At 38.9% G+C, this 21,461-nt stretch overlaps 1 protein-coding gene and 1 pseudogene across 7 annotated transcripts in view; one reads left to right on the forward strand and one right to left on the reverse strand.

Annotated features, from left to right (window-relative positions):
• Positions 1–21,461, reverse strand: part of ATRN (attractin) — a 163,025-nt gene that overhangs the window by 131,480 nt on the left and 10,084 nt on the right. The gene's annotated exons all lie outside the window — the stretch shown is intronic.
• Positions 15,831–16,893, forward strand: LOC112398401 (glyceraldehyde-3-phosphate dehydrogenase pseudogene; annotated as a pseudogene). The gene has a single exon (XR_003002999.1). The product of XR_003002999.1 is annotated as a glyceraldehyde-3-phosphate dehydrogenase pseudogene (transcript).

Here is a 21,461-nt window from a genome sequence, read left to right on the forward strand (position 1 = left end):
TCTTTTTAAAAAACTGTCCATCTAATGAAACGATCATTTGGTTTTTCTCCTTTATTCTGTTAAATCAACCTTGAATTTCCCAAATCCAAGAAACCCAAAGTTGGGTTCAATTTGGTCATGATTCTTTTTATATTTTGCTGGATACAGTTTGCAAATATTTTGTTTAATATGTTTGTAAGTTAGACTGACCTGCTGCTTTCCTTCTTTGTCAGGTTTTGATAACAAACATATGCTCACTGCATAAAAACAATGGATTTCACCTCTCTTCCTATGTTCTAGAAGAGTCTGTGTAAGATTGGTCCTATAAAAGTTTGCAAGAATTCACTATTGAAGTCATCTGGGCCTGGAGTTGTCTTTTCAGTAAATTAGTTTTACTAGAGTTTACCACTCCATTTAAATTTTTCAAATTTATTGGAATAAACTTGTTAATAATATCCTCGTATGATTTTTCCAATGTCTGTAGGATCTATAGTGATGGCCCCTTTATCATCACTGATACCAGTAATTTCTGTTTCTTTTTCTCTTTATCCATCTCTCTAGCAGTTTATCAATTTTACTAGTCTTTTAATGCTTACCTTTGTTAAGCCTCTGTATTGCATAGGTTTTATATTAATTGTTCTCTCATCTATATTACTTCATTCCCATGGCTTTATATTTTGTAGTGCTTTTTCTATTTTCTTGAGTTGGTAACTTAGATCACTGATTCAATCTTTCTTCTTTTTTAATGTATGCATTTAAAGCTGTAACTTTCATTCTCAGCATGGCACTAGTGGTATCCCAAAGCTTTGAGATAAAATATTTTCATTACCATCCGGTTTGAAATATTTTCAAATTACTGGGCTGGTTTCTTCTTCGATTCATGAACATTAGAAGAGTACAGTAACTGTATAGTGCAGTATTCTCTATATGTCAATTAGGCCAAGTGTTTTCAAATCTTTCTTCTGTTAGTTACTGAGAGAGGAGTATTAAAGTATTTTTAATATCAATGGATGTAAAAAAGCAGGAAGCAAATCTGATGAGGAGCAGGATATGTGCATGGTCTTAAAGCGTCTCCTCACATACTGCTTAACGGTTGCAAGGAGGAATTAGTGGAAAAATAAGACAATATCTCAAACAGGAAAATAAAATATAAAAAATAAGGGACAGATAGGCATTGTATGCCTCCACATGTGATACCATGAGAAGGATACCTCCCCACCTAAGCAGCATCCCAGCCAAGGATGCATAACTTGAATCTAACCATGAGGAAACATGAAACAAAAGCAAAATTTTAAAAAGTGAATTAAAACCGGGGGGCTGTATTTATGAAAAAATGCCAATATCATTAAAAAGAACAACAAAGAAAGGCAGTAGAAATGTTTTAGATCAGGAGCTGGCAAACTATAGTCCTTGGGTAAAATCCAGCCTGCCATTTGTTCATGAAAATCTTATTGGAACACAGCCACAATCTTTTGCACACTTACTAGCAATGGCTGCTCAGTGCTACAATAGCAGAAGTGAGCAGTTGTGCTCGAGACAAAGCCAAAAATACTTACTATTTGGTCCTTTACAGAAAAGGTGTGCTGACCCTTGTTCCAGATTAAAGCAGGCTCAAGAGACATGACAATCAGATGCAATACCTAACCCTAGACTGGATCTTGTACTGGAGGCAGGGAAATGACAAAAAGGTCATTATTCGGTCAGTTGACAATGGGGAGTACAAACAGTATATAAAAGCATTATATCAATGTCAGACTTACTGATGGTGAAAACTATACCTTAAGACTTAAATCTTAAGTCTCTTAATCACTATTCTTAGAAAATACATGCTAAAGTATTTTAAAGGGTCAAGAGCCATGATACATACATACACATACACACACACACACACACACACACACACAGAGCTTACTCTCAAGTGCTTCAAGGAAATAAACTGTGTATGTGCGTGTGTTTGTGTGTGTGAGACAGAGACACACCTACAGAGAGAGGGAATGATTAGGTATTTTTCACCCCTTTTGTCTCTCTGTATTTCTGTCCAGTTATTTTATTCCAATATATTTTGCAACCCACTGATTTTCTCTTCATCTGTGTCTAAGGTTCCTAAAATCAGTAAATGTATTTTCACTTTCCACTGATTTCTTTTCTATACTTTCTAATTCTCTGATGAAATTGTTCATCTTGTCACTTCTTAAAGATAGTTATTATTTATCTCAAAGCCTGTTTCTAATCATTACGACTGCTGGCTTCCTGGTGTGTGTGTGCCTCCACTAATGTCCTTTTCCTGTTCCAAGAGCCAATCCAGAATCCTACACTGCATTTAGTTATTATGTCTTCTTAGTCTCCCTGAGCCTCTTTTTTTTAAATAATTTAAATTTTAGTTGAAATAATAGATTCGCATGCAGTTAGAAAAAATACAGTGATTCCTTATACACTTTAAGCAATTTCCTCAAATAGTAACACTTTTCCAAAACTACAGTATAATGTCACAACAATACTGACATTGATAAATCAATCTTATTCAGATTTCCACAATTTTACTTATGTGTGTACATGTATGTGTGTTTGTGTAAGTTCTGTACAATTTTGTCACCTGTGTAGACTCATGTATCCACCACCACAGTCAAGATATGCACAGTTCCAAAAATACATGGATTCCTCATATTGCCCTTTAATAACCACACACACCTGCCTCCAACATCTTCCTCACACACTCACTATCCTTAATCCCTGCCAATGTTTAATCTGTTATTTTTATCTTTATGTAATGTCTCTTTGTCTCTGGTAATTTTCTATACTCTAAAATCTAATCTATAAAATATTAATAAAGCCATTCCTGCTCTTTTTAAAAGTAATGTTTATATGGTATAATTTTTCCATTCTTTTACTTTCTACCTACTACATTGTTGAATTTGAAGTGACTTTCCCAGAAGCAGCATATAACTTGGTCACGTGTTTTCATCACTACTGATATGTTAAGGCTTAAGTCTCCCACTCTATCTGTTGTTTTATATTTGTTTTCTCTGGATCTCATTCTTCTGTTTCTCTCTTTTGCCTTCCTGTGGGTCATTTGAACATTTTTAAAGATTTTACCTTGACTTATGTATACTGTTTTTATCTTTTTGTATAGTTTTCTCAGTGGTTACTCTAGGTATTAGAATATACATATGTGATTTATAACAATCTTTTTTTAAAATAATTTTATTTATTTTTGGCTGCATTGGGTCTTCATTGCTGCACATGGGCTTTCTATAGTTGTGGCGAGCAGGGGCTACTCTTCGTTGCAGTGCACAGGCTTCTCATCGCAGTCGTTTCTCACGTTGTGGAGCAGAGGCTCTAGACAGGTGGGCTTCAGTATTGTAGCATGCGGGCTCAGTAGTTTGGCTCGTGGGCTTTAGAGCACAGGCTCAGTAGTTGTGGCACATGGGCTTAGCTGCTCTGCGGCATGTGGGATCTTCCCAGACCAGGGCTCAAACCCATGTCCCCTGCACTGGCAGGCAGATTCTTAACCTCTGCACCACCAGGGAAGCCCAACAGTCTTCTAGTAATAATGTTTTACCACTTTGAGTGGAGTATGGAAACCTCACTTCTATTTAGGTCCTTTATCTTTACTACCATCATATTTAGTATCAAATGGTTTTGTTTTTGATTCAATCATCAATGACTGCTAAAATTCAGGAGGAAAAGGAGAGTCTATTATTATATGCGTCGATATTTCTACCCTCGCCATCATCTCTTTCCTGACGCTCCACGATTCGTTCCTTTATTGTTTCTTTAGGTCTGCTAGCAACAACTTCTTTTAGTTTTTCATCACCTGAGAATGTTTTATTTCCCTTTATTTCCTGAGTGACAACTGTGCTAGATACAGAATTCAAAATTGACAGTTCTTTTATTTCAGCACTTGAAATATTGTGCCACTTCCAATGGCGCCCATGGTTTCAAATGAGAAATCTATTGTTATTTGAATTGGTATTCCCCATAGGTACTGCATCATTTCTACCTGGCTACTTTCAAGACTTTTTTTTTTTGTCTTTAGGTTTCTGGCCCTCTATTCTATTCCACTTATCTGTCTATTCCTTCATCAATACCACAATGTCTTGTGGTACCATTGTAGCTTTATAGTAAACCTTGCTGTCAGGTAGTGTCAGCCCTCAAACTTTGCCCTCCTCCTTCAATCTTATGTTGGCTATTCTGGGTTTCTTGTCTCTCCATATAAACTTTAGCATCAGTTTGTCAATATCCACAAAATAATTTGCTAAGATTCTGAATAGGATTACATTGAATTTATAGATCAAGTTGGGAAGAACTGATCTTAGATCAAAAGACAACACTGAGTCTTTTGATCCATGAACAAGCAACATCTCTCCATTTATTTAGTTCTTCGTTGATTTTGTTCATCAGAGTTTTGTTGATTTCTTCATATAGATCTTATACATATTTTGTTAGACTTATCCCCAGTATTTCACTTTTGGGAGTGCTGATGTAAATGGCATTGTTCCTAAGTTCAAATTCTACTTCTTCATTGCTGATACACAGGAAAGCAGTTTACTTCTGTATATTAATCTTGTGTCCTGTGCCTTTAGATTTCAAGAGTTTAATTCAAGATGCATTTGGTGTAGATTTCCTTGGGTTTATCCTATATGGGATTTGCACAGTTTCTTGGGTCTGTAGATGTTTCTTTTGCCAAATTTGGTAAAATTTCAGCCATATTTCTTTCAAATACTCTTTCAGCCCCATTCTCTCTTTTCCTTCTGGGACTTCAGTAACACGAATGCTGTATCTTCTGTCCTTCATAGATCATTTTTTCTAGTCTGTTTTCTGTTTAGATTGGGTGAATTCTATGGTTTTGTTCTCTGGTTTACTGATGCTACCATCTATTATTCATGGTCACTCTACTATTGAGCCCATCCAGCCACTTTTTCATTGTTGTTGCTGCTACTGTGTTTTTCAATTCTAAAATTTCCATTTGGTTCTAATATCATTTTAAATTTGGTTCTAATTAATTTTATTTGGTTTGTTGCTAAGATTTTGTTTTCTTGTTTCAAGATATTTTTAATTGATTTTGAAGCATTTTTATAACAGCTAGTTTAAAATTCTGAGAAAATTCCAACATCTGATTCACCATGTGTTTGTGTCTGTTGCCTTTTCTAATTCAAGTTGCAGTTTCCTTTGTTATTGGTATGATGAGTGATTTTCTATTGTATCTTGAATATTTTGTCTATTATGTTAGAACTTCACTAACATAGGGTCTTATTAAATCTTTTATTTTAGCAGGTTGTCACCCTGTTTAGTTTTAGCATGTGGATCTTGGCCTACTTTTCTGGGCTATTGTTCAAATGGCAGGTTAATTTTCAGAGACTTTGTGGTCTTATTTGGCTTGCTTTGTTTATCTGGTACCACTGGGCTCCCGCTGGTCCCTGCTAGTGCTGCCTGAAGGGGCAAAAGGAGTGTTGCCAAGTGCCTCTTGGTGGGGAAAGTCTGTAATGGCCCTAGGTTTCCCCTCAGTTTCCAAGTGTCTCTGAGTAGTAAAGGCAAGTCATGAGTCCACAGAGACAAACAGGCTTCCCAGAATGTGCCCTTTGCTACAGCTGGACCCCTCTTGCCAGTTCCACCCATCTGTCCCTGTGTCTCTTGGGCAGGGGAGAAGCAGCTCAAGCCCACACAGCCAAAGAGACTTAGGACTAGGCCAGTTGTAGCTGTGTCCTTTTTGCCAGTAGTGCCCACCTTGGGGTCTTTGGGTTGGGGAGGAGAGTCTCAAGCCCTCAAGGAGAAAGATGCTTCTCAGACTAGAATGCTTACTGTAGCAGAGTCTCTCTTGTCAGTTCTGCCTACCTGCCTTGATATCTCTCCGCAGAAAAGGGAAGTCTCAAGACAGGTGGGAAGGAGTATGCTTCTCCTCAGCACTCATATTCAGTGGGGGCTCATAGGTGATCCCCCTTGCCAATGGTATCGAATTTGCATGATGTTTTCAGAGGGACTCCCATTTGATTCAGGGGAGGCATGAACCTACCTGGACTGTGTTCTGTTGTTAGGTCAGGATGGGGAGGCCAGGAAACACCAGAACTAAGTGGCCTTCTTTTGTGGGGGGAATGCAAAATGCTATGGCTATGCTGTTCTTTCAGTCCTATGGTCCCGAACCAGATCACCTTCCTAGAACCATTCACAGTTCTCCTTTGGTTGTCTTCTGCACAAATTCCAGGACTTATAGTTGGATTTAGCTGGGGAAAATGGGTATATACCATCTCATCTGTACTGGAAGTCTCCCTATGGGTCTTTTCAATTATCTATTTTCTCTCTTGATTTTCAGTCAGTTCTTTCACTTTTATACATCTTTTTTTAAATTGAATGCCAGACTACGTTTTATAAATATTTACCACATTATAAATATATACTATATATAGTTACATATAAATATATCATATATTATCACTAAGTATATAAAAACTATACAGATAACCTGAATCAATGATTGATGACAGTGTCTTCCTCCAGAGAAGATTTATATCTGCTTCTAGCAAGCAACAAAGCTAGGAACAGATCTTAATCCAATCAAGGATTGAGGTGATTTGAAAGCTTGGCTTCAGCTTTTTTTGAGAGCTGATCTATTTTGAGTTCACCCTTAAGCATAAAGTGTAGTCTATCCTTAAGGGTTCTCAGCTAAAAGCTTGGGGTGTTTTCCAGTGCCTGTCATTCTTTGCAAGCTCTGAACTCCAATTCTGTCCCCCAATTCTGCATGACTACCAAAATCTCTGCTTAGAATCTCAGCCTCTCTGCCACCACTTTCTGCTCAACCTCTTAGCTATGTTTCAAATCAGCCAATCACTCCATGGGGAAACCTATACCAAAAGTTGGCCTCACCCCTCTGTGCTCTCCTTTTCTCCAAAATTTTGGCCTCTCAAGTCCTTGTTGTCTGCCTTGCTCACTCTCCAAAGCCTCCAAACAGACTTTAAAAAAGTGTGTTTCCAGCTTTTCTAGTTGTTCTCAGTTGGAGTGCTGCCTCAGAAAAAGCTATTCTGCCATTGATAGAAACAGAAATCTCCCCAATAGCTTGTGATGTGATGATAATATGTTCCAGGCTCATACTATAGATTTTCTGACTCCAACCTGAAATAAGACATTTTTCCAATGTACCCCAGGTTCCTTCTAGTGAGAATTATTTTTTAAGAGAACAAAGTCTGACACTAGAAGTGCTTAATGCTACCTAGCTTAATTTCTGAGATTTTTCAGTAGAGAGAATTAGGAAATACATTTTTAAAAGGGAAAAAATACATCATGAGCTCATACTGACATTTCCAACTCAAATTTAGGGTCCTAGAATTCTTACCCAACTCTCTGATTATATCTCTTTTCCATTCAAAAATCTAGGGTCTCTATCCAATATAAGTATTCACTTATTTACTTTATGATACACACCTCCAGAATAACAATACCAATATTACTACCAGTTATACGATTACTAGAAACAGTTTATGATATCTTTGCAGTTCCTTATCCTTGGGAGTGTATACCACTATAAACATCCAAATTACTATGCTTCAAGGTGACCTGAAATAGTCTCTATGTGCTTCAGCCTCAAACTTGATATACATTTAGGTTCATGTTTCATTTTGCATTTAGGAATTACCTTTTTTCTCTAATTTTATTTCATTTTTGTTTTATAATATGGTAAAACATTTGCATGATTCTAAAACCTAATCCACAAAGTACATTCAGAAGTCTAGGTTCTATACCTGTTTCTGCCACCCCATTCCCTCCCTTTCCTTAGAGTAATCATTTTTCTTAGTTTTTGGTTTATCATTCCTTTGTTTGGTCTACGTATATACACAAAAATGTAGGTGTATATATTTGTATAGCCCCCTTATTTGAAAACTAGTAGCATACAATGCCATTGTTTTGCTCCTTGCTTTTTCCATTTAACAATATAGTCTTGAGATGACCACATAGCTGATATGTAGATTATCCTCATTCCTTTTTATAGCTACTCCATTTATAGTACTCCATTGTGTGGACATACCATATTTTATTTAACTAGTCCTCTTAGTAATCTGAGCCCAGACTAACCTGCTATTGAATTTTGTTTCATAATTCAAGTTCACATAAAAATGCAAGTAGTCTCACTGAGGAGGACAGATCAACTAATCTGCTGGTATTCTGGCCTCTGCTGTCACAGTATTAAGCAAAGAAGTTAACTATATAACCAAGAAAAAAATACACTGACAAATTTAGCCCCTGCCCAAATCCATGATATAGGGTTCTCAACTGGAGTATACAACAAAATCACCCATAGAGGCTTAAAAAACAAACGATAAATGATAGGGCCACAACACTAACCACTCTCAGATGGGACCCAGCATTGCATTAGTGTCTTTAAAAGCTCCACAAATGATTCTAATACATACTCCGAATTAAGAACAAATCTTCCACATACAATCTTGGAATTTCTAGGTGTTGAAGTAAGTGGCGGAATTTTTGACACCGATACTAAAAATATTTCTACATTCTAAACTTTCATTTTTAGTTAGAAATTTTTGATCTAATAATTCTTTAAAATCAACATACAATGAGAAAAGTTTATCATGAAAATTTATAGTAATAGCCCTAAAATGTAACAGATTAAGCACGTCCTAATTACTTAAAAATAATAAATCTATAACTATCATGAGTGCTATATGCTTTAATGTTTAGAATATCCTACTATAACCATCCATAATGATAATCAAAACTACCACAAGGTAATATAGATCCCTCACATTTGTAAAAAATAATAAATCATCTACCTTGAAAGACTCCATAAAAGGGACAATTCCTTTGCTCAAATCCTGGGCTCTGTCCTTGGAGTTGTCCTGAATCCAGTTCTCTATGATCCCCCTAGATGCAACCCCATATGCATTCACAGCTTCCTCTAGCGTCTATATGATAACAACTGCCCAAACTATATTTCTAGCACAAAGCCAGACCCCTTTCAGACCAATATTTCCTGTATTAAAAATTTAAGTAATTAAAAAAAAATTAAGTAATTAAATCCACTTCTTTTTACCTCTTGGTTTTTCTTTTTTCCCCCCCACAATTTTGTCATCATCCACCCTACCTTTCAAAACTTATCAACTCTTCCTTTACCTTACCCCATTCACTCAGCCTACAAAACCACCCCCATTTTTGTCCCTCTTCTCTCCCCATTTTGTCCCTCTTCTATCCCTAGGCCAATCATGCCCTAGATTAAATTCTCATCCAAGCTTATTCCTACAGTAGCTCAGCCCAACTCCCTGAACTGGCCAGTCTTCTATAGAGACGGTCTTAAATTCTGTCCCCAAACATATCAGCATTTAAGGGTGAAGACAAAATAAAGACAATAGACAAAATGTGATACCCTTGCCAAAAGAAAACCTCATGAACATAGATATAAAAACCCAAAACAAAATATTACCAGATCAAATCCAGAAAATCTACATTAAAAAATATATCATGGGGCTTCCCTGGTGGCGCAGTGGTTGAGAGTCCGCCTGCCGATGCAGGGGACACGGGTTCGTTCCCTGGTCTGGGAGGATCCCGCGTGCCGCGGAGCGGCTGGGCCCGTGGGCCGTGGCCGCTGAGCCTGCGCGTCCGGAGCCTGTGCTCCGCGGCGGGAGGAGCCACAGCAGCGAGAGGCCCGCGTACCGCAAAAAAAAAAAAAAAAAAAAAAAAAAAAAAAATATATCATGGCCAAACTGAGTTCATTTCAGGGATATAAGGATGGTCAAACAATTAGAAAGTCTATCAGTGTAACTTAACATATTAACAGATTAAAGGACAAAAGCTATATGATCACTGGTCACCTACTATGTGCCAGGCACTATTCTAGAAGATTTCTTTGAAGTCAGAAACAAGACTGTTCAACAATGTCCTATAGACCTTAAACAATTCAATAATTAGACAAGAAAAAGAAGCACAGAGTACACAGATCAGAAATAAACTATTACAGGCTTCCCTGGTGGCGCAGTGGTTAAGAATCCGCCTGCCAATGCAGGGGACACGGGTTCGAGCCCTGGTCCGCGAGGATCCTACATGCTGCAGAGCAACTAAGCCCATGCGCCACAACTACTGAGCCTGCGCTCTAGAGCCCGCAAGCCACAACTACTGACCCCGCGTGCTACAACTACTGAAGCCCATGCACCTAGAGCCCATGCTCCGCAACATGAGAAGCCACTGCGATGAGAAGACCGTGCACCGCAATGAAGAGTGGTCCCCACTCGCCGCAACTAGAGAAAGCCCGCGTGCAGCACTGATGACCCAGTGCAGCCAAAAATAAATAAATTTATTTAAAAAAAAGAAAGAAACTATTACAACTTATTGGCAGCATGATTATCAACATAGAAAACTTAGTAGAATTCACAAGCTCTAAATACTACAAGAATTTCAAAAGGTTTCCTAGATATAAGTTCAATATGTAAGAAAATCAATTCTGCTTTTGCACTTCTACCATCACAACGATGGTAAGAATCGGACAGTTTCTGGTTCAAGGAGGATTAGAGAGTTTCGACACCCCATCCCTACCAGATAAGCCCAGCTAAGCTCCTGCCTAGACCCATACAGGTAAACTCACTAGAGATCAGCCAAGTCACCCAGATAACCATAGAGACTTATGAGCTAAATATTGCTTACTGTTATAATGATAATACTGATAAAAATAAAAATAAAAATTTCATTCCTATGTACTACAGTAATCAATTAGGTTTAGCAACAGCAACAAAATTATACATCTAGGGGTAAATCCAATAAAAGTATGTGAGACCATTTGGAAAAAAGTTATAAGAATTTACTTAAAGACATAAAAGGTGTCTAAATAAGTGGAAATATAAAGCATGTTCTAGATGATAAGACTATTGATAAACATGACGAACTTCTCCAGGCTAATCTCAATATCAGGTGAAATTCCAATCAAAAATCTCAACAAGGATTTTTGTTGAAATAAAAGGAACAAAGGGCTAAAAACAACCAGGAGAAATTTGAAGTTTTATGTAACTAAGGTATATTTCAAATCTGTAAGAAGGAAAGTATACTATTATATAAATGGGACTGGGACAACTGCTTACCAAATAAAAATAACTAAATTAGGTCATAACAAACTATACATAAAAATAAATTACAGGTAGAAGAAAGATCAAAAAGTGAAAAAGCAGGGCTTCCTTGGTGGTGCAAGGGCTGAGAGTCCGCCTGCTGATGCAGGGGACACAGGTTCGTGCCCCGGTGCGGGAAGATCCCACATGCCACGGAGCGGCTGGGCCCGTGAGCCATGGCCACCGAGCCTGCGCGTCCAGAGCCTGTGCTCCGCAACGGAAGAGGCCACAACAGTGAGAGGCCCGCGTACCGCAAAAAAAAAAAAAGAAAAAAAAAAAGTGAAAAAGCAAATATTTTTTAACGTTGAGGAAGAAATACAGGAGAATATCTTGACAAGGTCAGTAAAGGAAAGGAATTTTTTAATATAACAAAAAGAGCACAAACCATAAAGGAAAAAAAGTGACAAAACTGACTACATTAAAATTTAAATTTCTGTTAAAAACACACCATAAAGAAAGTTAAAGACAAGCCATAATTGCTGGTGGTAATGTAAGTTGGCTAAATCTCTATGGAAAGCTTTTTGGCAATACCTGACAAAATCTAAAATGCACATATCCCTCTGATAAAGCAATTTTACTTCTGAGAACTAAACCTAAAAATACACCCAGAAATGTGTGAAATGACATGTGTACAAGGTCATTCAACACCTTTATATAAATTAAGACACAACCAGGCAATGAAATACCAAAGAATTTTTTTTTCAAATGTACTGGTATGAATCTCTAAGATATGCTGCTCAGTGAGGATGGAGAGGGAAAAGCAAAGTACAGATCATTGGGGAAATATGCCATTCTTATGTAAAAAGAAGGAGGAAGAACATACAAAATATGCAATTGTTTATATATGCTGCTAACATATCTGGAAAGCTACACAACTGATGACAGACTATTCCCAGAGAGGGAAAGGAAAACTTTCTATCATATATCCCTTTGTAGCTTTTGAATGCATTACCAATTTAAGAAAAGACCATATTTCATCTGTTCGAAGACATGCCTTTCTTTTCTCATTTAATATCTCTGAAATCAAGGTGCTTCTTAGAACTGATACCAATATCTTAATAATACTAGAAACATTTTTCTTTCTTAGTAGTACATAAAATAATGGTGTATCTTATAATTGATGGCATCTTAGATTCAACAAAATTAAGTAAAAATTTCTTAATAAATTTTTTAAAAATATAATTTTGGATTTACAGAAAAGTTGCAGAGATGATACAGTGAATTCCCAGACACCTCTTATCCAGTTTCACCTAATGATAACATATTAAATTACTATGATACATTTGCCAGACTAAGAAACCAATATTGGTACTTTTCTATTCCCTAAACGCCAGACTTTATTCCAAGTTCTCCAGTTTTTACACTAATATACTATTTTCTGTTCTCGGATACCACATTACATTTATTCATCATGTCTCCTTTGTCCCCCTGGCCTATGACAGTTTCTTAGTGTTTCCTTGTTTTTCATGACCTTGACAGTTTTGAGATAGTGTACTATCAAGCATTTTGTGGAATGTTCCTCAATTTGTCTGATGTTTTTCTCATGATTACATTGGGGTTACGGGGCTTTGGGAAAAACGCCACAGACGCAACATACCCTCCTAATCACATCATATCAGGGGGCACATGATATCAACACATTTTACCACAGCAATGTTAACCCTGATCATTTGGTCAAGGTAGTGCTTGCCAAGTTTCTCCACTGTAAAGTTACTATTTTTCCCCTCTCCATATTCTACTCTTTGGATAAGATTCACTAAATACTGCCTATACTTAAGGAGGGCAGTGGAGAGAAATTAAGCTCCGCATCCTAGACAGGGAAGTATCTGCTTATAATATTCAGAATTCTTCTGTAATATTTGTTCCTTCTTATCAATTATTTATCCAATCAATTATAGGTAAAATTTTTGAACTGTAAAATAAAATAAGCCATTTACTAAAAGAAGATCATTGCTGCATATATAATCCCAGGATTAATATACAGAATATATGAAGAACTCCTATAAACTAATTTAAAAATCAACCCAAATGACAAATGGGCAAAAGGCAAGAAAAAGCAATTCAAATGAACATAAACGAAATATGGCCTTTAAACATATTGAAAGATAGTCACTCTTACTAGTAATCAAGAGAATGCAAAATAAAACCACCATATACAATTTCATACCCATCAGATTGGAGTGAAAAAAAAAACTAGAACACCCAAACATGAACGAGTAAAATGAACCCAAACATGGGAGTAAAATCTAGACCAATCCCTTTTAAGAACAATTTAGTAATATCTAAAATTGAAGTGCTCTGACCCAGCAATTTTACTCCTAATGACTAGGTAACAAATCCTTTTGAAAGTCAGGTGGTTTCCAATTTTTTGCTTACAACAAAACTGAAGGCAGATATAACTCAGCTGTTGCCTGGTACATACTTAAAACGAATTTTCGATGAAAGACTATCATTTGACTTTTGGCATATAATTTAAAAGGAGTTCAAATACTTGACAGACCCTGCCACAACAAAGTTTCTTCCATTTAAAGATACTTATTTGGGGCTTCCCTCGTGGTCCAGTGGTTAAGAATCTGTTTTGCAATGCCACATGCCACAGGGAAACTAAGCCTGCGTGTCACAATTAATGAAAGATCCCGCGTGCTGCAACTAAGCCCCAATGCAGCCAAAAAATAAATAAATAAATATTTTAAAAAATAATTTTAAAACTTATTTATGTTAACAAGTTTTATTAGTTTTACATTTACCAAAGGGGGAAAAGGGATTAATATTTACACTAAACTCTGTCTCGTTCTAACAGTAAATTATTTCATCACAGATTTTGTTTTTTTTTTGGCTGCGTTGGGTCTTCATTGCTGCGTGAGGGCTTTCTACAGTTGCGGCGAGCCGGGGCTACTCCTCGTTGCAGTGTGCGGGCCTCTCATTGTGGTGGCTTCTCCTTGTGGAGCACAGGCTCTAGGCGCGCAGGCTCAGTAGTTGCGGGGCACGGGCTTAGTTGCTCTGCAGCATGTAGGATCCTCACAGACCAGGGCTCGAACCCGTGTCCCTGTATTGGCAGGCAGATTCTCAACCACTGTGCCACCAAGGAAGTCTGTCATCACAGATTTTTAAAAGTACTATCCATCTCAACAAGAGATGCTTTTCCAATAAAAAATGTTTAAAAGTTTTTTCAAAAAATGTGTATTAGATTTGTGTCGTTTGCTCAGCTGTATACTACAAATAACTGTAATAATTAGTTAATTCAGAAGAAAATCTTCAGCATGTGAGGTCTCATGGTCATAGAAAGCTGAAAAAAAATCATTTCTTTACAAATCCTTATTACAGAAAAGATAGGATACTCAAACTATCTTCAAGCATAGAACTATTTTAGAATAAACTTCTATGGGGGAAATACACATACACACACAAATTAGTGCACGTAAAACTGGTGAAATCTGAATAAGGTTGATGGACTGTATCAATGCCAATATTCTGGTTGTGCTTTTGTACTATGGTTATGCAAGATGTTACTATTAAGAGAAACGGGTGACAGATATAAGGAATCTATCATTTCTTAGAACTGTATATGGATCGACGATTATCTCAAAATAAAACTTTTTAAAAACTATATATGAAGATTTTGAAACTTATTACAAAACTACTTATTACAAACTAATCAGGATGGTCTGGTACTGACATAACAACAAACATATAGGTCAATGGAACATAACTGTGAGTCTAGAAATAAACCCATTCATCTAGAGTTAACTGATTTTTGACATGGGTACCAGGACCATTCAATGGGGGGAAAATAGTTTCTTCAATAAATGGTGCTGGAACAACTGGATATCCACATGCAACAAAATGAAGTGGAACCACCACCTCACACAGCATGTACAAAAATTAATTCAAAATGGATCAAAGACCAAAATGTAAAAGCTAACCCTATAAAACTCTTAAAAAGAAAACACAGGTGTAACTCTTCATGACCGTGGATTAGGATTAGATAAGAAAGACACTTAAAGCACAAGCAAATGAACAAAAAAAAAAAGAAAAGAAAAATTAGACTTCATCAAAATTTTAAACTTTTGTATGTAAAAAGCATTATCAAGGTTGTTCTTGTGAAAAATAACCAACAAAATAAGAGGAAATCATTTGCAAATCATATATCTGACAAGGGTCTAATATCCAGAACATATAAAGAACTCTTACAACTCAACAATAAAAAGACCAATAATTTTAAAAATGGTCAAACGACTGGAGTAGACATTTTTCCAAAGGAGATACACAAATGGCCACACAGGCACATGAAAAGATACTAAAAACCAATAGTCATTAGGGAAATACAAATCAAAGTCATAATGAGATACCAGCTTGTACTTACTAGGATAGCCATTCATTCATTTATTTATATAAATAATTTCATAACAATAAATGAATGGGACTTCCCTGGTAGTCCAGTGGTTAAGAATCTACCTTCCAATGCAGGGGACACAGGTTTGATCCCTGGTTGGGGAACTAAGATCCCACATGCCATTGGGCAACTAAGCACGCGCGCACAACTAGAGAGCCCACGTGACGCAACTACCAAGCCTGCGCACCACAACCAGAGAGAAGTCCCCACGCCACAACTAGAGAGACGCCCGCGCACTGCAATGAAGAGCCCTCGCTCTGCAACGAAAGATTCCAGATGCCGCAACAAAGATCCTGCATGCTGCAACTAAGACCAATGCAACCAAATAAATATTTTTTTAAAAAATAAATGAATGAAAAGCTCTCTGCTCCTCCCGTTCGACAGACAGCCGTGTCTTGTGTGCAGTGCCAGCTGCATCCCGGAGACAAGATGGTGAAGGTCGGAGCGAACGGATTTGGCCGTATTCGGCGCCTGGTCACCAGGGCTGCTTTTAACTCTGGCAAAGTGGACACTGGTGCCATCAATGACCCCTTCATTGACCTTCACTACATGGTCTACATGTTCCAGTATGATTCCATCCATGGCAAGTTCCATGGCACAGTCAAAGCTGAGAACGGGAAGCTTGTCGTCAGTGGAAAGGCCATCACCATCTTCCAGGAGCGAGATCCCACCGACATCAAATGGGGTGATGCTGGTAATGAGTATGTGGTGGAGTCCACCGGCGTCTTCCACCATGGAGAAGGCCGGGGCTCACTTGAAGGGTGGAGCCAAGAGGGTCATCATCTCTGCCCCTTCTGCCGATGCCCCCATGTTTGTCATGGGCGTGAACCATGAGAAGTATGACAACCACCTCAAGATTGTCAGCAATGCCTCCTGCACCACCAACTGCTTGGGCCCCCTGGCCAAGGTCATCCATGACCACTTCGGCATCGTGGAAGGACTCATGACGACGGTCCATGCCATCACTGCCACCCAGAAGACCATGGATGGCCCCTCCGGGAAGCTGTGGCATGATGGCCGAGGGGCTGCCCAGAACATCATCCCTGCTTCTACTGGCGCTGCCAAGGCTGTGGGCAAGGTCATCCCTGAGCTGAACGGGAAGCTCACTGGCATGGCTTTCCACGTCCCCACCCCCAACATGTCCGTCGTGGATCTGACCTGCCGCCTGGAGAAACCTGCCAAATACGAGGACATCAAGAAGGTGGTGAAGCAACCAGTGGACGGCCCCCTCAAGGGCATCCTGGGCTACACTGAGGACCACGTTGTCTCCTATGACTTCAACAGTGACACCCACTCTTCTACCTTCGATGCTGGGGCTGGCATCGCCCTCAATGACCACTTTGTCAAGCTCATTTCCTGGTATGACAATGAATTTGGCTACAGCAACAGGTGGTGGACCTCATGGTCCACATGGCCTCCAAGGAGTAAGAGTCCCTGGACCACCAGCCCCAGCAGGAGCACGAGAGGAAGAGAGAGGTCCTCTGCTGCTGGGGAGTCCTTGCCCCAACTCCGACCTCCAACACACCTGAGAATCTCCAGACCTTCACGCGGTTTCCATCCCAGACCCTCTGAGGAAGGGGAGAAGGAGGGGCTTAGGGAGCCCTACCTTGTCATGTACCATCAATAAAGTACACTGTACCCAGAAAATAAATAAATAAATAAATAAATGAATAAAACTTCAGAAAATAAGTATTGATGAGAACGTGGAGAAAATGCAACTCTCATACACTGCTGGTAGGAATGTAAACTGGTACAGTTGCTGTGAAAAAGTTTGGCACTTCCTCAAAAAGTAAACATTGCGTTACCGTGGACCCATCAATTCCACTCCCAGGCAAACACCCAAGAGACATACCCATATGTCCACTCAAAAATTTGTACATGAATGTTCACAGCAGCATTATTCATAATAGGCAAAGGGTGTAAGCAACCCAAATATCCATCAACTAATGGATGGAAAAATAAGATGTGGTATATGTATACTATGGAATATTATTCAGCCATAAAAAGGAATGAAGTACTGATATATGATACAACATGGATGAATCTTGAAAACATTACACTAAGTAAAAGAAGTCAGTCACAAATGACCACAAATGCCTAGGACAGAAAATCCATAAGTAGAAAGTAGACTGTGGTTCTCAGGCACTGGGAGGAAGGAGGAATGGGGAGTGACTGCTAACAGGTACAGGGTTTCTGTTTGGCATAATGAAAATATTCTGGAATTAGATAGTGATGATGGTTGCACAACTTTATGAATACACTAAAAATCACATTAACTGTACACTTTAAAATGGTGACTTTTATGTTATCTGACATTTAGATCAGTGGACAGAATTCATAACCCAGGGGGGAAAAATTGTACAGAGGAATTAGAATGAAATAAGAAGTTAGGCAAAAAAAAAAAAAAAAAGGGGACACTGAAAAAATTGACTGTCGAAGAAGACCCTAAATGCGTATTTTTAAAAAGAGTGAGAATGAGGGAGCTGGAAGAGGGAAGAGATATGGGAACATATGTATATGTATAACTGATTCACTTTGTTATAAAGTAGAAACTAACACACCATTGTAAAGCAATTTTACTCCAATAAAGATGTTGAAAAAAAAAAAGTAAGAATGGTTAACAAACTGCTATAAAATTTGCAGGTACCCAATAAATTCTGTAAAGTAATATAATGGGTTTTTTCAGTAACTCTATTTATAATACACCAGAAATGACATTCTTTGCAACTACATAAAGACCTTTTTTAAAAATGGTGTATGTCAACTGCATGTTAACCTAAAAGTACTCAAGGAAGTAAACAGAATTTTTAAATATTTTGGAGGTACTTCAAAATTTGAAGATCAAAGCCCTAGAGAAAAATCATACATAGGTACACAAAGAGATATGTAAAAATGTTAATTGTAGCACTGTTCGTAACAGCACAAGCTGGAAAAATCTAAATGCCCATCAGCAGAAAACTAGGTAAATAAATTGGAATTCTGTAATGAATATAGCTATGAAATCAACTAGTACTACATTTATCAACACAAACATCTCAAAAGCATAAAAAAATAGGTTTAGGAGTGGGGATAAAACATATTACAGAATAATTACTTTTTATAAAGTTTGAAATCATGATCTTGTTTTTGGAAACAAGACATTGTGTGTGTGTGTGTGTGTGTGTGTATCTGTAGTGAAATAGAAACATATAAGAGAAATAATAAACATCAACTTCACCACATTAGTTACCTCTGGGGAGAGTTAAGGTAAACAGAATGAGGAAGGAGTAATATAGGAACCTTGGTGATATCTGTAATGCTTTATATTACACAACTTATATAATTATGTAGTAATATTAATATGAAGGAATTCAGAAGAGCTAGGTTGCAAGTACACAGATGTTCATTTTATTATTCTTTGTATCTCTTCCACAAGCTTAAAATATTTCATGTTGAAAGGAAGTTAAAGTTAGCTCAGAGACTGAACCAGCACCAAATACATGCACCAAAGCAACCAGTTACTTGGTCAGGGTCAGTGAGTGTTTCTCAACCAGGAGTCCAAATGATGTTCCAATTAAAAGACAGTAATGGTATCTATTAAAAGAGACGCATAAGACATGATACTTAAATACATTTTAGGGAAGGGTACGAAATGAACCTAATTCTGCAAATTTGCCTCAAGATCATCTTGCTAAACCTTCTGATTAAAATCCTTGCACAGGGGAAATCCAGGAAGATGGCGGAAGGGTAAGACGTGGAGATCACCTTCCTCCCCACAGATACACCAGAAATACATCTACAGGTGGACCAACTCCTACAGAATACCTACTGAACGCTGGCAGAAGACCTCAGACCTCCCAAAGGCAAGAAACTCCCCACGTACCTGGGTAGGGCAAAAGAATAAAGAGAGACAAAAGAATAGGGATGGAACCTGCACCAGTGGGCGGGAGCTGTGAAGGAGGAAAGGTTTCCACACACTAGGAAGCCCCTTCGCAGGCAGAGACTGCGGGTGGCAGAGGGGGGAAGCTTCGGAGCCGAGGAGGAGAGCGCAGCAACAGGGGTGCGGAAGGCAAAGCGGAGAGATTCCCGCACAGAGGATCGGTGCGACCAGCACTCACCAGCCCGAGAGGCTTGTCTGCTCACCAGCTGGGGCGGGCGGGGACTGGGAGCTGAGGCTCGGGCTTCGGTCGGAGCAAAGGGAGAGGACTGGGGTTGGCGGCGTGAACACAGCCTGCAGGGGGTTAGTGCACCACGGCTAGCCAGGAGGGAGTCCGGGGTACAGTCTAGACCTGTCGAAGAAGCAAGAGACTTTTTCTTCCCTCTTTGTTTCCTGGTGCGCAAGGAGAGGGGATTAAGAGCGCTGCTTAAAGGACCCCCAGAGACAGGCGCGAGCCGCGGCTAACAGCGCGGGTCCCAGAGACGGGCATGAGACGCTAAGGCTGCTGCTGCCGCCACCAAGAAGTCTGTGTGCGAACACAGGTCACTATCCACACTGCCCCTCCTGGGAGCCTGTGCAGCCCGCCACTGCCAGGGTCCCAGGATCCAGGGACAATTTCCCCGCGAGAACGCACGGCGCGCCTCAGGATGGTGCAACGTCATGCTGGACTCTGCCGCCGCAGGCTCGCCCCACACTCCGTACCCCTCCCTCCCCCCGGCCTGAGTGAGCCAGAGCCCCTGAATCAGCGGCTCCTTTAACCCCGTCCTGTCTCAGCGAGGAACAGATGCCCTCCAGCAACCTACACGCAGAGGCGGGGCCAAATCCAAAGCTGAGCCCGGGGAGCTGTGAGAACAAAGAAGAGAAGGGGAAATCCCTTCCCTCAGAAGCAGGGGATTAAAGCTCCACAATCAATTTGACGTACCTGCATCTGTGGAATACCTGAATAGACAACGAATCATCCCAAATTGAGGAGGTGGATTTTGAAAGCAAGATTTATTATTTTTTCCCCTTTTCCTCTTTTTGTGAGTGTGTGTGTGTATGCTTCTGTGTGAGATTTTGTCTGTATAGCTTTGCTTTCACCATTTGTCCTAGGGTTCTATCCGTCCTTTTCGTTTTTTACTTTTTAAAAAAATTTGCTTAATAATTATTTTTTATTCTAATTATTTTATTTTATCTTACTTTATTTTCTGTTGTCCTCTTTCTTTCTTTCTTTCTTTCTTTCTTTCTTTCTTTCTTTCTTTCTACTTTTTCTCCCTTTTATTCCGAGCCGTGTGGATGAAAGGCTCTTGGTGCTGCAGCCAGGAGTCAGTGCTGTGCCTCTGAGGTGGGAGAGCCAACTTCAGGACACTGCTCCACAAGAGACTTCCCAGTTCCACATAATATCAAACGGCGAAAATCTACCAGAGATCTCCATATCAAATCACCAATGGACAGATCATCCAAAATGAAAATAAATAAGGAAACACAAGCTTTAAATGATTCATTAAAGGAGATGGACTTAACCGATATTTATAGGACATTCCAACAACAGAATACACATTTTTCTCAAGTGCTCATGGAACATTCTCCAGGACAGATCATATCTTGGGTCACAAATCAAGCCTTGGTAAATTTAAGAAAACTGAAATTGTATCAAGTATCTTTTCCGACTACAACGCTGAGACTAGATATCAATTACAGGAAAAGAGCTGTAAAAAATACAAACACATGGAGGCTAAACAATACACTACTTAATAATCAAGAGATCACTGAAGAAATCAAAGAGGAAATAAAAAAATACCTAGAAACAAATGACTGGAGACATGGGGACCCAAAACCTATGGGATGCAGCAAAAGCAGTTCTAAGGGGGAAGTTTGTAACAATACAACCCTACCTTAAGAAACAGGAAACATCTCGAATAAACAACCACCCACACTATGCCAATAAAATAGACAACCTGGAAGAAATGAACAAATTCTTAGAAATGCACAACCTGACAAGACTGAATCAGTAAGAAATAGAAAATATGAACATACCAATCACAAGCACTGAAATTGAAACTGTGATTAAAAATCTTCCAACACGGCTTCCCTGGTGGCG

Source organism: Neophocaena asiaeorientalis, unplaced genomic scaffold (genome assembly GCF_003031525.2).
Source record: "Neophocaena asiaeorientalis asiaeorientalis breed wild unplaced genomic scaffold, Neophocaena_asiaeorientalis_V1.1 scaffold82, whole genome shotgun sequence".
NCBI lineage: Eukaryota > Metazoa > Chordata > Mammalia > Artiodactyla > Phocoenidae > Neophocaena > Neophocaena asiaeorientalis.